This window comes from Littorina saxatilis, linkage group LG1 (assembly GCF_037325665.1).
Source record: "Littorina saxatilis isolate snail1 linkage group LG1, US_GU_Lsax_2.0, whole genome shotgun sequence".
NCBI lineage: Eukaryota > Metazoa > Mollusca > Gastropoda > Littorinimorpha > Littorinidae > Littorina > Littorina saxatilis.
Window position 1 is genome coordinate 43,332,860 of NC_090245.1, and position 15,756 is coordinate 43,348,615.

Here is a 15,756-nt window from a genome sequence, read left to right on the forward strand (position 1 = left end):
ATTCGGGTAAGTATATTAATCAAATGAAAATTTAATGAAAAATTTTCCATTAAATTACATATTCTTACTCCGAATCACATAATAGCAGATAACTCCAACAAGGTGGTGGGTAAGATCAAAAGAGTTCAAACTCACTCAAAGAACTGGAGAGGGATCGTCCTACTGAGAGCCAGTAAGCTAAGTGCAGTACGTCATCCAACCTCCTAGACCATAAACGGCCTAAGAGGAGGCCCGGGCCCTGAAAACATGAGCCCGGGCCAAGCAGAAGGGGAAGAAAAAATGAAAGCTTAACCAGGCGGCGAGGAGATCCCAAGCCACTCTAAAGCCTTGCCACAAAAAAGTGGCCCGCTGCCAAAAGTCAGGAAGGGCCCCATGAGAAAGAAAATCTAACTCACTCTAAAACAGGAACTGGCCCACTGCCAACAGACAGGAAAAAGGACCGAGAACCACCCTGATGACAACACGATGTCTCTCAAGCAAAAGTTGCGAAAGACAACATCAGAGAGCCCGTAAGCTGTGCTCAGCACTTCTTCCAATCTCCTGAACCATAAAAAACAGCCCAGAAAGGGGGGCTCAAGTCTTGAAAAACAAGAAGGGCAAAGCCCATACGACTCGCATGCTTGACCTTGACCTTTACATGACCTTGACCTTCAGGGTCAAGGTCAAATAACTAAACCTAGCAATGACATCATACACTAACTGCTTTACACGTTTTTCCTACCAAAATACATGTGACCCAAGGTCAAGGTCATCCAAGGTCATGCAACACAAAGCTGTTAATTCAAGACATAGGAAGTACAATGGTGCGTATTGGCTCTTTCTACCATGAGATATGGTCACTTTTAGTGGTTCACTACCTTATTTTGGTCACATTTCATAAGGGTCAAAGTGACCTTGACCTTGATCATATGTGACCAAATGAGTCTCATGATGAAAGCATAACATGTGCCCCACATAATTTTTAAGTTTGAAACAGTTATCTTCCATAGTTCAGGGTCAAGGTCACTTCAAAATATGTATACAATCCAACTTTGAAGAGCTCCTGTGACCTTGACCTTGAAGCAAGGTAAACCAAACTGGTATCAAAAGATGGGGCTTACTTTGCCCTATATATCATATATGGGTGAGGTATTGAATCTCAAAAACTTCAGAGAAAATGTGAAAAATGTGAAAAATAGCTGTTTTTTAGACAACATTTATGGCCCCTGCGACCTTGACCTTGAAGCAAGGTCAAGATGCTATGTATGTTTTTTGGGGCCTTGTCATCATACACCATCTTGCCAAATTTGGTACTGATAGACTGAATAGTGTCCAAGAAATATTCAACGTTCAAGTTTTCCGGACGGACGTCCGGACGACTCGGGTGAGTACATAGACTCACTTTTGCTTCGCCTGTGAGTCAAAAAACCCGAGCCAAGTAGAGGGACAGACAAGCTGGCCCCCCCCCCCCCCCCCTTACGATTGCATGGGTGGGAGCCCAAAATTGTTCCAAGACTGAACTTTTTTTAAGGCCGGGGTCCAGGGGCCGCCAAGGCCCCGGCGGGGTCCAGGGGCAGCGCCCTGGTGGGGGGTCCAGGGGGGCGAAGGCCCCCGGCCGAAAACGAATTTTATGAATTTAAAAGGGTTTCTCTGGCCTCTCCTGAGTTTAATTCTGATAAATAAGAACCTTGTTGGAGATACAAAAAGTAACAAAAACTAAAAATTTTAGGGACCTGGCAAGCATTAGAAACAACAAAAAGTGCACTATCAGTCCATTTGGCATAACACAGTATGAGATGACTATCAATGAGGGCGCAAAAAAAAAAAAAAAAAAAAAAAAAAATTGTCAAAATTTCTCTGAGACGGAAATCCGTCTGAGACGGAGGAACTCCCACCCATGCGATTGGAAGAAAATGCCAAAAAACCCTGGAAACGATCAAGTGTAAGGTTGACCATTCAAAATGAAAAGCACCAACCTTCGCTGAGACCGTAAGACAAACATGCCAAAGTACAAAACCTTGGGATGGAGAGAGGCCCGAAAGGCCGGAGAGATAACAGTCAGCTCCATAGAGGAGTGACCTGTCTCCGAGAAAGAGATAGAGACGTCTGAGTACAAGATACCAGAGTCCACCTCAAGATAAAACTCAAAAGAGACGGTCACCAGAAGTCCACTACCAGTCCATGCAGAAGCATAGAGGGAGGTAAACGGAGGGAGCAGCGGCCTACGAAAAAGCGTAAGCCGCCCGCAAAGCGGAGATCAGGTGACCAAAGCCTGGTGTGACCGGTGACTCTGACCGAAATGACTAAAGTCAGAGTGATCACAAAGCAGTCTGCTTGTAGGTAATTGAAAGAAAATCGAAAACCCAAAACAGAAACAAGACTGGAAAGGAAAAACGGAAAACCGTGAAGCTAACCAGCCTTCAGACTCCCTGAAAGAGAGTTCTCAAGAAAAAGGGGCCCGAAGTAAATTTTTGCGGCCGACCGAGCCCATAAAATTCCTGAGTCTGGCTGGAAAGCCAAACACGTCTGATGACCTCAGAACCGAGAATCAGACACGGAAAAAACAACAGGCAAGCGTCCGTAAAATTTGCAAGTGGTAGAAGGGTGACCGTAACAGGCAACCCAACCCACCGGAAGTCGACCCGACTCGCCTCATGTCGCGATGAGGGAGAAGAGGAGGACACAATACTAGAGACACGGGGACAGAAGTCGCCCGTGCCAGGCAGGAGACTAATACACGGGCTAAGGCTGAGAGCCATAATGCCCGTAGACCGGCCAGAAAAGATGCTGGGCTCAAAGCCCGCACCAAGAAACCCGGGAAATTAACTAGACCTCTGCCAAAAGGAGAGGGTTAGCCAACGAAGCTGAGAAAAGTGATAGGCCACAAGAATGACTCCTCACCATGCATTGCCAAAACCAATGCAAATTACATAATTATGACGAGCTTACCTGAGTAAGTGAAGTCTAATTGTGGTTTTATCGACCACAATGTAGAGAGGAAAGGGATTACGTGAGATAGAACGCGGGAATACGTCACTGTTTAACGACGTGTAAATGGTGCAGAAAAAAGAGAAAGAGAGAGGAAAGGGATAGGGAGGGAAAACGGTTATCAGTATAACTCTGAAGACAACTTAGGGCGAGGCACGTAATCCCTTTCCTCTCTACATTGTGGTCGATAAAACCACAATTAGACTTCACTTACTCAGGTAAGCTCGTCATAATTATGTAATTTTATCTCCCACAATTCCGAGAGGAATGGGTCACGTGAGACTTTAAAGTCTGCAACATTTACACCCTAGCACTGTCGATGAATTGAAATACATATAAACCTACCCCAATTCTTCATAACAGAACAGCCTGTCCAAAACTCCTCCCACTGTCCACTGGTTTCTTGTGAAAAGTTGTGAAGGTGTTAGCCCGACGTCAACCAACAGTCTTCAGAATGGTTGCCAGAGGAATTTTACTTGCAGCTTTACTAGATGCAGCGGAACGAGTTGAATGCGCCGTAAATATTGTCATGTCAACACCCGCTTTTTGTAATCCAATCTTTGTCCATCGACGGATAGTATCTCTTGACACCGCTTTGTGAGGGGCTGTCCAACTGATAAAGAGTCTCGTTTCCGTTCCTCTAAATGCACGAGTTCTTTTGACATATTGTTTCAAATAATGTACAACACAAATTGCCAAATCAGACGGAAAAGCACAAAATACCACTTCATTCTGATGTTTGTTTGGGCCAGAAGTTTTGAGCAAATCCCCAAACCTACATCGTACATCTTCCTTTGTCCAACTCATGTTACGCAAGTCCATCAACAAAATCGCCTGTCCCCTTTGACTAGAGACCAACAAGCACAACAGCACAGTTTTAAGCGTCAATTGCGCCAGCGATAAAAATTTTGCCGGTGACCATTCTTTTAAAAAATTTAGCACTAGATTAGCGTCCCAGGTCACACAAGTACGGGGCAAAGCTGGCCGTCTGTTGAAAGCTCCTTTCAAAAACGTCTTCACCAGTGGATGACAACCCACTGAACAATTATCCTGAAGGGACAATGCGGAAACAGCGCTTCGTGCCATGTTCAAACTGCTGTATCCTTTGCCTTCTTGGAACAGTTTCGTTAAAAGCCTTATCAACTCATGTGGAGAGGCACAAAAGGGATCTCTATCCCGTTCAAGGCAATGCTGAAGCCAGCGTTTGAAATATGACTCGTAGTTACGCTTCGTACCCTCTCTCCAGGCTGACATGATAATGTCTGTTGCTTCATCCTGAATTCCCTGTTTCTGGAGGGCTGTCCGGATAAGGAACATGCTACTAGTTTCATCTTCTTCAGTAGTGGATGGTGCTCCCCTGTCAGTGGATGACTGAGTAAGTTTTCTTTTCGGGGCAACATGACCGGCAGTTCTACTAGTAGACGCAACAGTTTCGTGAACCACACTTGCGTTGTCCATAATGGCACCACCAGCACACACTCCGCCTCTAAGACTTCTATCCTTTGGAGCACTCTTGGAATGAGACTGAAAGGCGGAAAACAGAACGCCTTGAACAATGACCAGTCTAAGGAAAATGCATCAATGGCAAATGCATCTGGGTCAGGTTTCCATGAAACATACTTTCTTAACTGTGCGTTAACACGAGAAGCAATATAAGTCTACATCACAGAGACCAAACCGATTGATGACTTCTGCAAACACTTGTGTGTCCAAATGCCATTCAATGTTGTGTCTATCTACACGGGATTCTGCATCTGCCTCTATATTTAGGCAACCCGGTAAGTGTGTTGCTGTTACACAATTACTATTTGATAAGCACCACAACCAAATGTCTCTGGCAATGTCGTTGCACAAAACTTTTGTGCTGCCCATGTTATTAATACAAGCAACAGTGGTGCTATTGTCTGTAAGTAACTGAATGTAAGAGTGACATAATCCCCTGCAAAGGGATTTCAAGGCAAAATAAGCTGCTTTAAGTTCCAAACAGTTAATATGTTCAAAAGCTTCTTCCTTGGTCCACATTCCACCTGTGGTGCTACCCTGACACTCCGCCCCCCACCCTATTTTCGAAGCATCTGATTTTACTATTACAGTAGGTATGCCTCTGCTAACAGGGGAAGGATATTGCTTTACATTATCAATCCACCAGAGAAGGTCTGAACGAACTTGTTCTGAAACCACAAGTTCTGCATCAAAGTCACCTTTCCTAACAGCAAGGGCTTCATTTTTTGCGATCTCTAATCGTTTAAAAAAGAGAGGTGCAACCCAAACACCCGGTTGGGCAGCCACTAAATATCCGATAACTTCAGCCAACTGCCTAATTGTACATTTCTTTCTTCCAGCCAAATCAGCGCACTTAGTACGAATTTTATCAACTGTCCGGGGGGTCAGAGAAACTAACATGTTCTGAGAATCAAGCTGAAACCCTAAAAACTCAATGCATTGAGTAGGTGTAAATTAAAAATTTTAGTAATAAATTTTCATTTGATTAATATACTTACCCAACTCACATATAGCAATTAACTCTAGTTCAGTGCTGGTAACGCTGTACGCGTCCCCTTGGTAACCAAGGGAGACCACTCTAAAAAAGAAAGTGATCCATCCCATAATGCCAGACTATCAACAGTCCGACATCCGTATGCGCGCGCATACGCCGCCATCTTATCATTCCAAAACGAAGCCCAACTCACTCTTTTTTAGACCCCAGTACCAACCACAGCGGGGAGGTGGGAGGGAATAAACGTTGTGAGTTGGGTAAGTATATTAATTAAATGAAAATTTACTTTTAAAATTTTTAATTAAATTACATATCTATACCCAACTCACAAATAGCAGATTGCTACTATAGGTGGCGGGTACTCATCAAAAACAAAGTAGAAGGGCTTGTCCTGCTGCCACCATAGAAGGTAGCGCAAAACTGCCGACCCGTCTGAAGGAGGCGATGTCTCTGAGATAATAACTCAGGAAGACATCCTCTGATTTCCAATAGGCCGCCTCAAAACATCAGCCTGATCGGAGCACTGCCACAGAGGAGGCCCATGCCCCTGCCTCATGAGTTCTTGCCGAAGTCAGGGAAAGAACCGCCCTAACCTCTCCAGACTGAGTATGCCACCAGGAATACGCTTGTCTGATCAATGTGGAGACCCACTTGGTTAAAGTCACTTTCGCAATGTCTTTGCACCTTGCTGTAATGAGCGAAATGAAAAGCAATTTTTGACTTCCTGAACAAATGAACTGCGTTCTAGACAAATAACTGCTGAGCGTTCAAACTGGACAGTTAACGATGTCGGGGTCTCCAGGAGCAAGAATGTTGCTCAAAGCAGGAATGTTAATGACAGGCGAAATTTGGACCGGTTTCTGATTTTAGCTAAAACTCCTGGCCCGAATTTGAGAGATATAGAACCATCTTTTCCAGTTGAAATATCTTTAGCTAAGCCGAATAAAGTATGAACCTCACTTCCTCAACGAGACGTAGCGAGCAACGCTAGAAAAAACTGCCATGCGTGTCAAGATAGCCAAACCAGTTGACTACCAGTTCAACCTCGTTAGAAGCCAAATATCTAAAAAAAAAAACTGCCCTTTAAATCAATGATCTAATAAGAACAGTGAAAGTCAGAAAAATTTTCGAAACTCGCAATATTCAAAAGACTAAACCTGACTCTAAAGGAGCCGAAGTATTGCTTCATAAATTGAAAATGCAATTGGAAGCTAGTTTCCCCGTTTTCCGCATAAACCGCCTGAAAATTTCAAAGAAACCCAAAAGTCATAGATCAGTCTTTCCTGAGAAAGCTGTCTATATTCAAAAAAGCCAGAAAGTACGCTTACTCCCACTTCACACAGAAGCTACAAGAGTCAGCTTTGCCGTTTTCCGTGTAGATCCGCCAGGCTAGTCTTGAAACGGGTTAAAGCAACACTGCACCAAGCCGTAACAATGTAACAGAAATTGCATAAAGTCTTAAACGTAAGACATGGAAGAAAAAGCGGAAACCCAGAATAGGTGGCACTCCACCTGCATTAACCAGAAAGAAGAGGAGTTCTTTCCGTAAGAAGTAAGTGCTCTGTACCAAGCCAGTCTAAGTGACAAGTGAACAAACACGCCAAATCCCCTATAAAGACCCTGAATCAAAACCAGAGTTGAGGGGGAAGCCCATAAGTATCTCAAGGATACCCTTACAGTAGACATCCGTGTAACTCGAATGTAAGAAAGCAAAAACGCCTTCTTGCCAGCCTTAAGAGGTCTGGAACCCAGATTGCGACGACCCGTACTGTGCGACCAACCGGCCGCCAGAACGATCTATGAAGACGACCCTGTGAAAGCGAGGGTATAGAGTCAAAAGCTAAAGTAGATAACAGCCAGCCTGAAGCTTTTCGTTTGGAAACAAACAACAGCCAAGGCCTGCCTTGCGCCTTCTTTTTACCGTGAGCGTCTCTTTGATAGATAAAAGCCCGCGCGCTTAGAAGCGGCCTCAAAAAGAGACCCTTCAAACCAGAGAGAGAAAAAAGCCAGTTTTGTTCGAAAGCGCCGATCACAAAGAACCGAACCCACAATCTACCCGAGCTAGGAGATCTTGATCTTACAGACAGTTTCTCCTAGCTATCAAAATCCAGATGGATGTTTGCCAAACCCGAGGGCGGTTCCGTAGAACCTAAGTTCTTAAGCTTGGAGTTAACCGAAGCCTACAGAAAGCGCTCCGCGAGTGACACGCTACTTGAGCGTAAGACACAAACTAAAGCAACACCGCCGCAGGTATAAGTCGAACGTAGTCCACAAAGATAGTGGAGACAAAGACAACTCGCTTGTGAAAAAATCCACAAGTACACAAAGACCCCGCCAGAGGATCTTTCTTTCTTCCCTCTTCATTGGATGTTTAACGTCATTTTCAACCATTCAAGGTTATATCGCGACAGGCCAGAGGATCTAAGAACTTAACACTCAAAGATTCTCCTCAGAAGGCTCAAATCAACTATAAAATGCCGCGAACAGCGACACAGCTGAAGAATGAGCCTCCCCTTGATCAAAAGCATCATAACGAACATCGAAATGATGAGAACCAGTCACCAATCCCAATAAGGCAAAACTTGCCAAAAATCGGAAAAGTTTGAAAATATTCCAACACCGGAACTCCATGCCAGATACTTCATCCACCTGCTCCTTCCAGCCGGAAAACTGGAAGAGGAAGTGGATACAGCCTGTAAAACAGCTAAGGAACCGCAGTAACGGAACCGGAAGCCAAAGGCTAAAAAGTGCCGGCTACCAACACCACAGTGTTAACTATAGCAGGCTATCCCATCCTGTACCAGAGACACAGCCGCAAAAGCGGAAGCAAAACCGGCCGTGTAATAGTAAACATCCGAACCAACCGGTTGCATATAAACACACCGGACGAACCCGTTGTACCTCGAACCATTTCAGCTGCGAGCGTCACTACACTCGATAACATGAAACGGAACCTGAATTCAGTGCTTTTCAGTCAAGCGGAAGCACCTTCATCTGAACAGCCGTCAAGCACAAACGTGCAATCGGGAAGCTGATTCCCTGTTTGACTTAATTGTCCAACAAAGAACCAGCCCTACTGCTCACTTCCTGCCCCCCGGGAGGAAGAGAAAGTCAAATTTCAAGACATTTGCCATCTTCAGGGCAAAGAACGACGATTCCCGGCAGCGGCAGTGAACCTTCCGTTCCTCCGAAATCCGGAAGTCGTCGAACGAAGAAAGAGGTGGACGAAGTAAAGAAAAATTTCTCAGCCACCCCTTCCTGTCAAAATCCAAGTTAGAAAGGTGACCCCCAGAGAGACTCGCATGGTCAACCCAAGAATCACCCAGCCCAACAACTTCCTGCGGAAGCTTACGTTGCCCAGCCACGAAAATGCGTGCTACATTCCTCCTGCGAACGTACACCACTTCCACCGGAGAACCCGGCTACACGCGGCCATTTGCCAACTCCAGGGCAATGGATAACGATTCCAGGAAGCTGAAGCGAACATCCTGTTCCTCCGAACTTCCAGAAGTCAGACCAGATAGAGGTGGAGTAAGTAACGCCTAGCTCTCAACCACCCCTTCCGGACAAAACTTAGATGCCGTTCTCCGCCGCCCACGTCACTGCGCTGGACCACTTGAACGGCAAGTTAAGCTGGGTGTCGTCCATCCCCATGAACCACCCTCATATGGAAGTACATTCGTTACCCTTTCCTTCATGCTCGCAACCGCAATCAGGAAGGTGACCCCCGGAAAGACGTTCCCGGCCAAGCCGTTCGCGGTCGATCCTAGAATCACCAACTTCCACAAAACCTAAATGCCGTTTTCCGCTGCCCACGTCACTGCGCTGGGCAACTTGAACGGCAAGTAAGCTGGGTGTCGTCCACCGTGGACGCACCCTCGTTCTCCTTTCCTTCATGCTCGCAATCGCAATCAGGAAGGTGACCCCAGGAAAGCCGCCGTTCGCGGTCAATCCGAGAATCACCAAGTTCCACAAAACTTAAATGCCATTCTCGTTAGCCCACGTCACCGCACTGGACAACTAGAACGGCAAGTAAGCTGGGCGTCATCCAACCATGGACGCACCCTTCCTGCTCGCCATCGTAGTCAGGTAGACGCGCACCAGAGAGACTTGCAGACCTGCAGCGGTCCTCTGAGACACACCCAACTTCCTGCCCCCAGGGCGGAAGTAGAACCGGCATACCCGACACTGCATCAGAGGTATATGCAAGTTCTTACGATTCACAGCTAGGTGGGTCAACGCCAGAGAGACTTGCAAAGTCCTCGGAGTCACACCCACCATCCGTCCCGCGGGACGGATATAGAACCGGCATACCCGACACTGAATCAGAGGTATATGCAGCGTTCTTACGATTCACAGGGCTCCCTGCAACTGCTGGATCGGCGCGAAGCCATTGGCCAGAAATTGCAGAAGAACTTTCACCAACCATGTGGCTTACTCGCTCCTGTGATCGCAAAACCCTCGTCACCAGAGAACCTGGCAACTTGAGGGCTAGACATACCTTTAGAGCGCACCGGCCCCTGCAGAAGGGACACCATCCGTCCATCAGCATGCTGAGACGCATGTACTTCCGCCCGAACCACGATAGGAGCAGCCACAGCGGAAGTCGCAGCAGGAGCTGAAGCGAAACCGGAAGTGGAAGGAGCCGGTGAAGACCTGACTCTACCCAAAGAAGATACATCGAAGACGCCGGCCGGAAGTGCGCGAATCTCTGCTTTCGTGGACGACAAAACGGCCGCCAAAGTAGAAACCTGTGTACTAAAAGTCAAAAGCAATGACGCAATATCGGCGGGAGACACACCTGAATCGCCAGGGGCCCCCGACGAAACAACCGGTTTAACCACATCCTTATCCTTTTCACTACGTGTGACCTTGTCCTTCTATGCGGACAAAATGGCGGACGAAGGCTTGTCAACAACAACATCAACATCACATCCTACATTTCCCGGTTCTATCTGAGAAGTGGCGGAAATTCCATCACTCTTTCTTCTAGACGAAGAACTTCTCCTAGAGGAAGAAGAACTAGCAGCCGGAGAGCTGAAGCAGCAGCCTGTCTCGGACTAGTCCTGTTTTGGCGCACTCCGCCATGTCAAAGCGAACTCACAAAAAAATTTCGGACTGAAAAATTTTACAAGTTCACAACGTGCGACAGAAACGTCGCCAAAGTTACATAAAACAAGAAAGCTCTCACCCAAAAACAGCCAGGGTATAGACAAAGCTCGGCGGCAGACCAAGGGGCGAAGTCAAAGTCAGGACACAAAGACCAAGGCTGAACACAGCCGGAGCGTACAACAAAACGCGACCAGACACGTCGCTCGCTGAGAGTGGAATGATAAGATGGCGGCGTATGCGCGCGCATACGGATGTCGGACTGTTGATAGTCTGGCATTATGGGATGGATCACTTTCTTTTTTAGAGTGGTCTCCCTTGGTTACCAAGGGGACGCGTACAGCGTTACCAGCACTGAACTATGGGTTAATTGCTATATGTGAGTTGGGTAAGATATGTAATTTAATACTGACTTCACAGGATGCACAGTAAAGCCCAAACGATCCAACAAAGCACATGTATCTAACACTGCTGCCTGGCATTCTTCAAAAGTGTCTCCTTGCAAAAGGGTATCATCAATGTATATCAGAAGGGTATGGCCAGATAAACGTAAGTGGGCCAATACAGGCTTTAGTAGTTTCGTGAAAATGCGGGGAGAATCACGATATCCCTGTGGAAGAGCCAGGAACTCAAAAGTTTTGCCATGAAACTGAAATCTGAAATATTTTCTGAACTTGTGAGCGATGCGTATGGAGAAATATGCATCTTTTAGATCAACTGAGGCAAAAAAGCAATATTTTTTCATTAATGACACTGCATTTTTAATGTATCCAACTTGAAGTGAATCTTTTCCATTGTCTGATTCAATTTTTTTTTTATTTTTTTTTTTTAGGTTTAAAATCACCCTTTGACTACCATCTTTTTTCTGACGCAAGAAAATACTGGATAAAAGTTGATCTGGCCGTTGATCCACCTCTTGAACAATCTGTTTCTCCACTAACTTCGCTACCTCATTAGCCACTAGCTCATCCTCGGAAGAAGAAATCTAATTTTTTTTTTCCCTGTCTGGAATGTGTTCACCAGTGATCATAAATTCAATTTCAATTCCTGCGACTTGCTGAAGGATCCATCTATCAGAGGTTAACTGTCTCCAACTATTCAAATGATCAGCAACTTTTCCACTATGAAAGTTCTCAGGAGTATTCACAAATTTTGAACTGACCTGTTCCCTAAAAATAGAAACCGCTGGCGCACAAATATCAGATTCTAATCCCGTTTTGTTTTCTTGGAGGGAATCCCGCTCTGTTGGGAGTGGAACTTGGGAGAGAATTTGTGTCCTGTCTGTCGGTTGGAGACACCTCTTCTCTGCTGGTACTGTTGTCTCTGCTGAAACTGTTGTCGAGGTCGCCCTTGGTAGAACTGACGACCTCTGGTGGCGTTTTTTGAAAGGGGCTGTGACAGTGTGGATGATAATTTCCTGTTCTTCACTGCATCGTCGACCCTTTTCGCTAGATCCTCCCCAAACAAAAACTCGTTAGACGTCAGTTTGAAATTTAGCTGCGCATTGCATAAGGCCCTGCAGTCTTGGCTAAGTGTCGGCCTGAGTGCTTCGCGCCGCACTTGTGACAGGTTCTTGTGTGAAGCCATAAGAAGTCGAGCGGCATCGGCCAGTTTGCTAAAGCTGTCACGCTCACTCAACTTCCAACTTGCTGGTTTTTCTTTGAGGTCGGACATATTAAAGCTGAGCGATAATTTTCAGTGTACAACCTACTTGTTCCTGAACAAAGGACAGGTTCGAGTCTCTTTTCTTTGCGAACTTGTCTAACAGTTTGCCATCTAATTCACGATTGAGAGTCGGCGTTCGAAGCGACGTGACATTTTTGGGCCGCGGATAGTTCTTAAGAGTGTCTCGCACACGTGCCCGATCTGATGGAAGAAGAAGTCCTTCCTCAAAACGATCTGCCAGAGATGGATGAATCCCCTCGCCAACTGTATCCACTACTATGCCTGCGTCAAAATCATTGCCCGAAGCAACATCCGTGTCTTCAGCCGAATCAAACTCATTTTCGAACTGCTCATGAGCAAATCTAACCGAAGCACCGTCTTCTCCATCCGCTTGCGACTCTTGCGCCGAACTGCTTTCGGTTCCATGCGACTCGGTTCCACGCGATGTTGAAGCAACAGGCGTCGCATTAAGCTTACCAACTTTCTCCAAATCAGATAGTCTGCCAGACAAGGCAGTCATTGTCTCCAAAATTTTGTCCATTTTCAGAGTAACTTCACAATCACGTGGGCCAGACGAGCTCTTCTCTATTGAAAGAGACTTATCAACTCCCGTCTTTTCTGACGGTATCACTTCAGAAGGTTGTGCTTTCGCCGGTTTCTTGCCGGTTTTCTTCCCGCCAGCACCACATTCACCACCTCCCGAGTCCGCCATATTCCGAACAAAAACCACACGAAAAAGTTATATTGATTCCTGCGGACGAGCAAGCGCACCCGTTACAGTATGAAAACAATTTAAAATCCACTGCAAAGATTTTCAAATCTTCAATGGACTAGTGCCCAGCCTTAGCACAGCGGACCTTCTGTGGCCCATAGTTCGCCTCAGGCGATAGTAATTGCTGTAATCGAGACAGCTGCTGAAAAAACAAAGAGGCTGCTTCAGCAAATCGTGACTGACTATGTCAGCAAATCGTGACTGACTGTGTCAGCAAACGTGTACTTCATTTCCGTAGCCAAAATAATATGTCATCCTACCAAAACAAGTCACAATTCCGACTGACCTTAGGTCACACGTGCAAAAACAAGTAACGATCCCAACTGACCCAAATATAGTAGGTCACACCTGCAAAAAAAATGAACACGCCGACTGACGCCTAACATTTCCATGTGTAATTAGCTTCGACGAATAAAATTCATACGCGAAACAACAAGTTCCCGGTTAAAAAAACCAACAAACACCGAAAACTCCAAACTGTTTCCTTACCTTGCAAGTTGACACAATGATAAACAATCAAAATAGTCAATACACTTCAACTAACCTACAACGAAAACTTGTACAGAGAAAGGTTAGAGGAAAATGAAAGCAAAGCAAGAGAGACAGTGCACCAACACGTCTTCACAGGACGGAAACCATTCGTTCAGTGACGTATTCCCGCGTTCTATCTCACGTGACCCATTCCTCTCGGAATTGTGGGAGATAAAACTCAGAAAAAATCTGAATGTAACGTCCGAGGCCAACTCAAGCAAAGCTTAAGTTTGGACGAAACACCAGAAAGAGTCCGATCGCTATTAACAGCTATTGTGTTTTCAGCGTAGCAATAGGGCCCGATATTTAGACGAGACAAGTATAATGCCGACGAGTCGAAGACGAGTCGCATTATACTTGTTCGAGTCTAAATATCGGACCCTATTGCTACGATGAAAACACAATAGCGTTTATATAGCTATTCTGACATTAAATTCTGTGTTAAAATCATGTTTTTGTCAGCAACAAGGACCAGAATGGTCCATGTCGTTGATTGCAGACGACGGTTCCCTTTCTGCATGAAGCCACGGAAATAACCGAACATTGAAAAACCCACGGACATGTATTACGGAGAAAACTCAAGATAACCGAATGCTTAGCATTACGTCAATATCTTAGGAATCATATGACGTTATGACGTATCATGCTTGCCTACGTAGATTGTATGTTCGAAAGTCTGACTTCTGTTGGGAATTCGCGTGGTGAAGACTGCGGTAAATCTGTAGATGATAAGAGAACAAGGATTGTCTCAGAAGAAACGACGAAATGTTTCAGACCGGTAACTTCATTTCAACATTGCACTACACAATGGACGTTTTATGTGACAGGAGAGTTTGCTGATTTTGTGTTAAACATTGGTGATTGGAGAGATCGTCTGCAAAAATCAGAGATAGGTCGCTTCAGATTGCAGCTTCTGGAAATTTGCAAGGTTTGCTGCCAGTTAAAGAACTGGATTTTACACGTAATGTATGTCATGTACAGTAAGCAACAACAAAAACACACACAAAGCAAATGGCATCGTCTGTCGACTAGCCACAGACACAAGCCTGGCGAGGTATGCATGTACTTTATACACGTGGAAGAAACCGGAACCATGCGTCTTTGTTATTGCCGATATCGTTTGGATATCGGCAAAAATGGCCAACTTTCGTAGCGTTATGCTTTGATGATCGGAAAAGGGATGTGTGAGACCATCCAATCACAGCCCCCGAATCCCCCCACGTGTCCATCAGAATAGCTATATAGAAAGACAGTCAAACTCGGCGAAAGACCCACTAGGACCGAGTCCATAAGAGCAAACAACAGCCACCACCGCCAGCGGGAGGAATGGCTGTTGCACCAGCATAGGCTAAAAAACCTGGATGCCCTAAGGCCGGCTGTTGTTCCAATAACACAGACTACAACGTCTGAGAAAGAACAACCTCTCCGGTTAAAGCCTGAGCTGAGGACTTAGCCTGAAAGGGCCGAGTCTGCTTAAATAGAGCCTGTTTTGCTGCTACAAAGCTTGAAGAGCAAAGGAAGAGACCTGAAGGTCCCTATGAGTCTCTATCCCCTACCTCCTGACCTCCAAAGCCAGGAGGCCGAAGAGAGACCCATCCACCAAGGGTGAAGAACTAAGGGAGTTTCTCGTTGATTCCGCATAAAGCTAGGAATGGGAGAGAAACAAATCCCGTCTGTACATGACCGAATGGACAATGTGCAGAGAGGACAACCTCCTTTGTTCTAAATTCACCCTAGCAAAGGTGGATAAAGCGTCCCCTGCGTCCTGCTCTTTACTGAGTGTAAAGGTCACCAAGGGGTCCGTAAAGGAGTGTCTCCGAAAAGGAAGCGAGTTCCAAAAGCTGTCTGCCCATTCCCTCCGGGGGGAAGAGAGTCCGCTCAGAGAGCTAGGGACTGAAATTGTTCCCCAAAGGCTTCGTACAAAGCCGAAGGAGTTCCGGCGCGACCAGCAAAGGTGCACGCGGAAGGGCAAACGACGACAGCAAATTCCGGGACGTCTTGGGCAAAGGTAACTTCCTCTGAGCTGCTAATGGCCCGAAAGAAGAAGCCTGCGCAGGAGAGGCAAACCAAACCCGTGCGAATTCTATAGCTGGCCGTGAGGACAGTAAAGAAACCGGCACTAGAGGCAGCCGCTGCCGGAAGACAAGGGTTTGGCAAAGCTGGGAGAGAGTTAAAACGGCCACCAAAAAAGAAACCTTAAAACGGACGTAGCCTT

The 15,756-nt window shown here is 46.0% G+C and overlaps 1 protein-coding gene and 1 long non-coding RNA gene across 2 annotated transcripts in view; both read right to left on the reverse strand.

The window, feature by feature from the left end:
- LOC138970656 (uncharacterized) overlaps positions 1–15,756 on the reverse strand; it is a 273,936-nt gene that overhangs the window by 35,690 nt on the left and 222,490 nt on the right. The gene's annotated exons all lie outside the window — the stretch shown is intronic.
- Positions 1–15,756, reverse strand: part of LOC138970619 (uncharacterized) — a 42,809-nt gene that overhangs the window by 10,165 nt on the left and 16,888 nt on the right. The window lies entirely within an intron of this gene.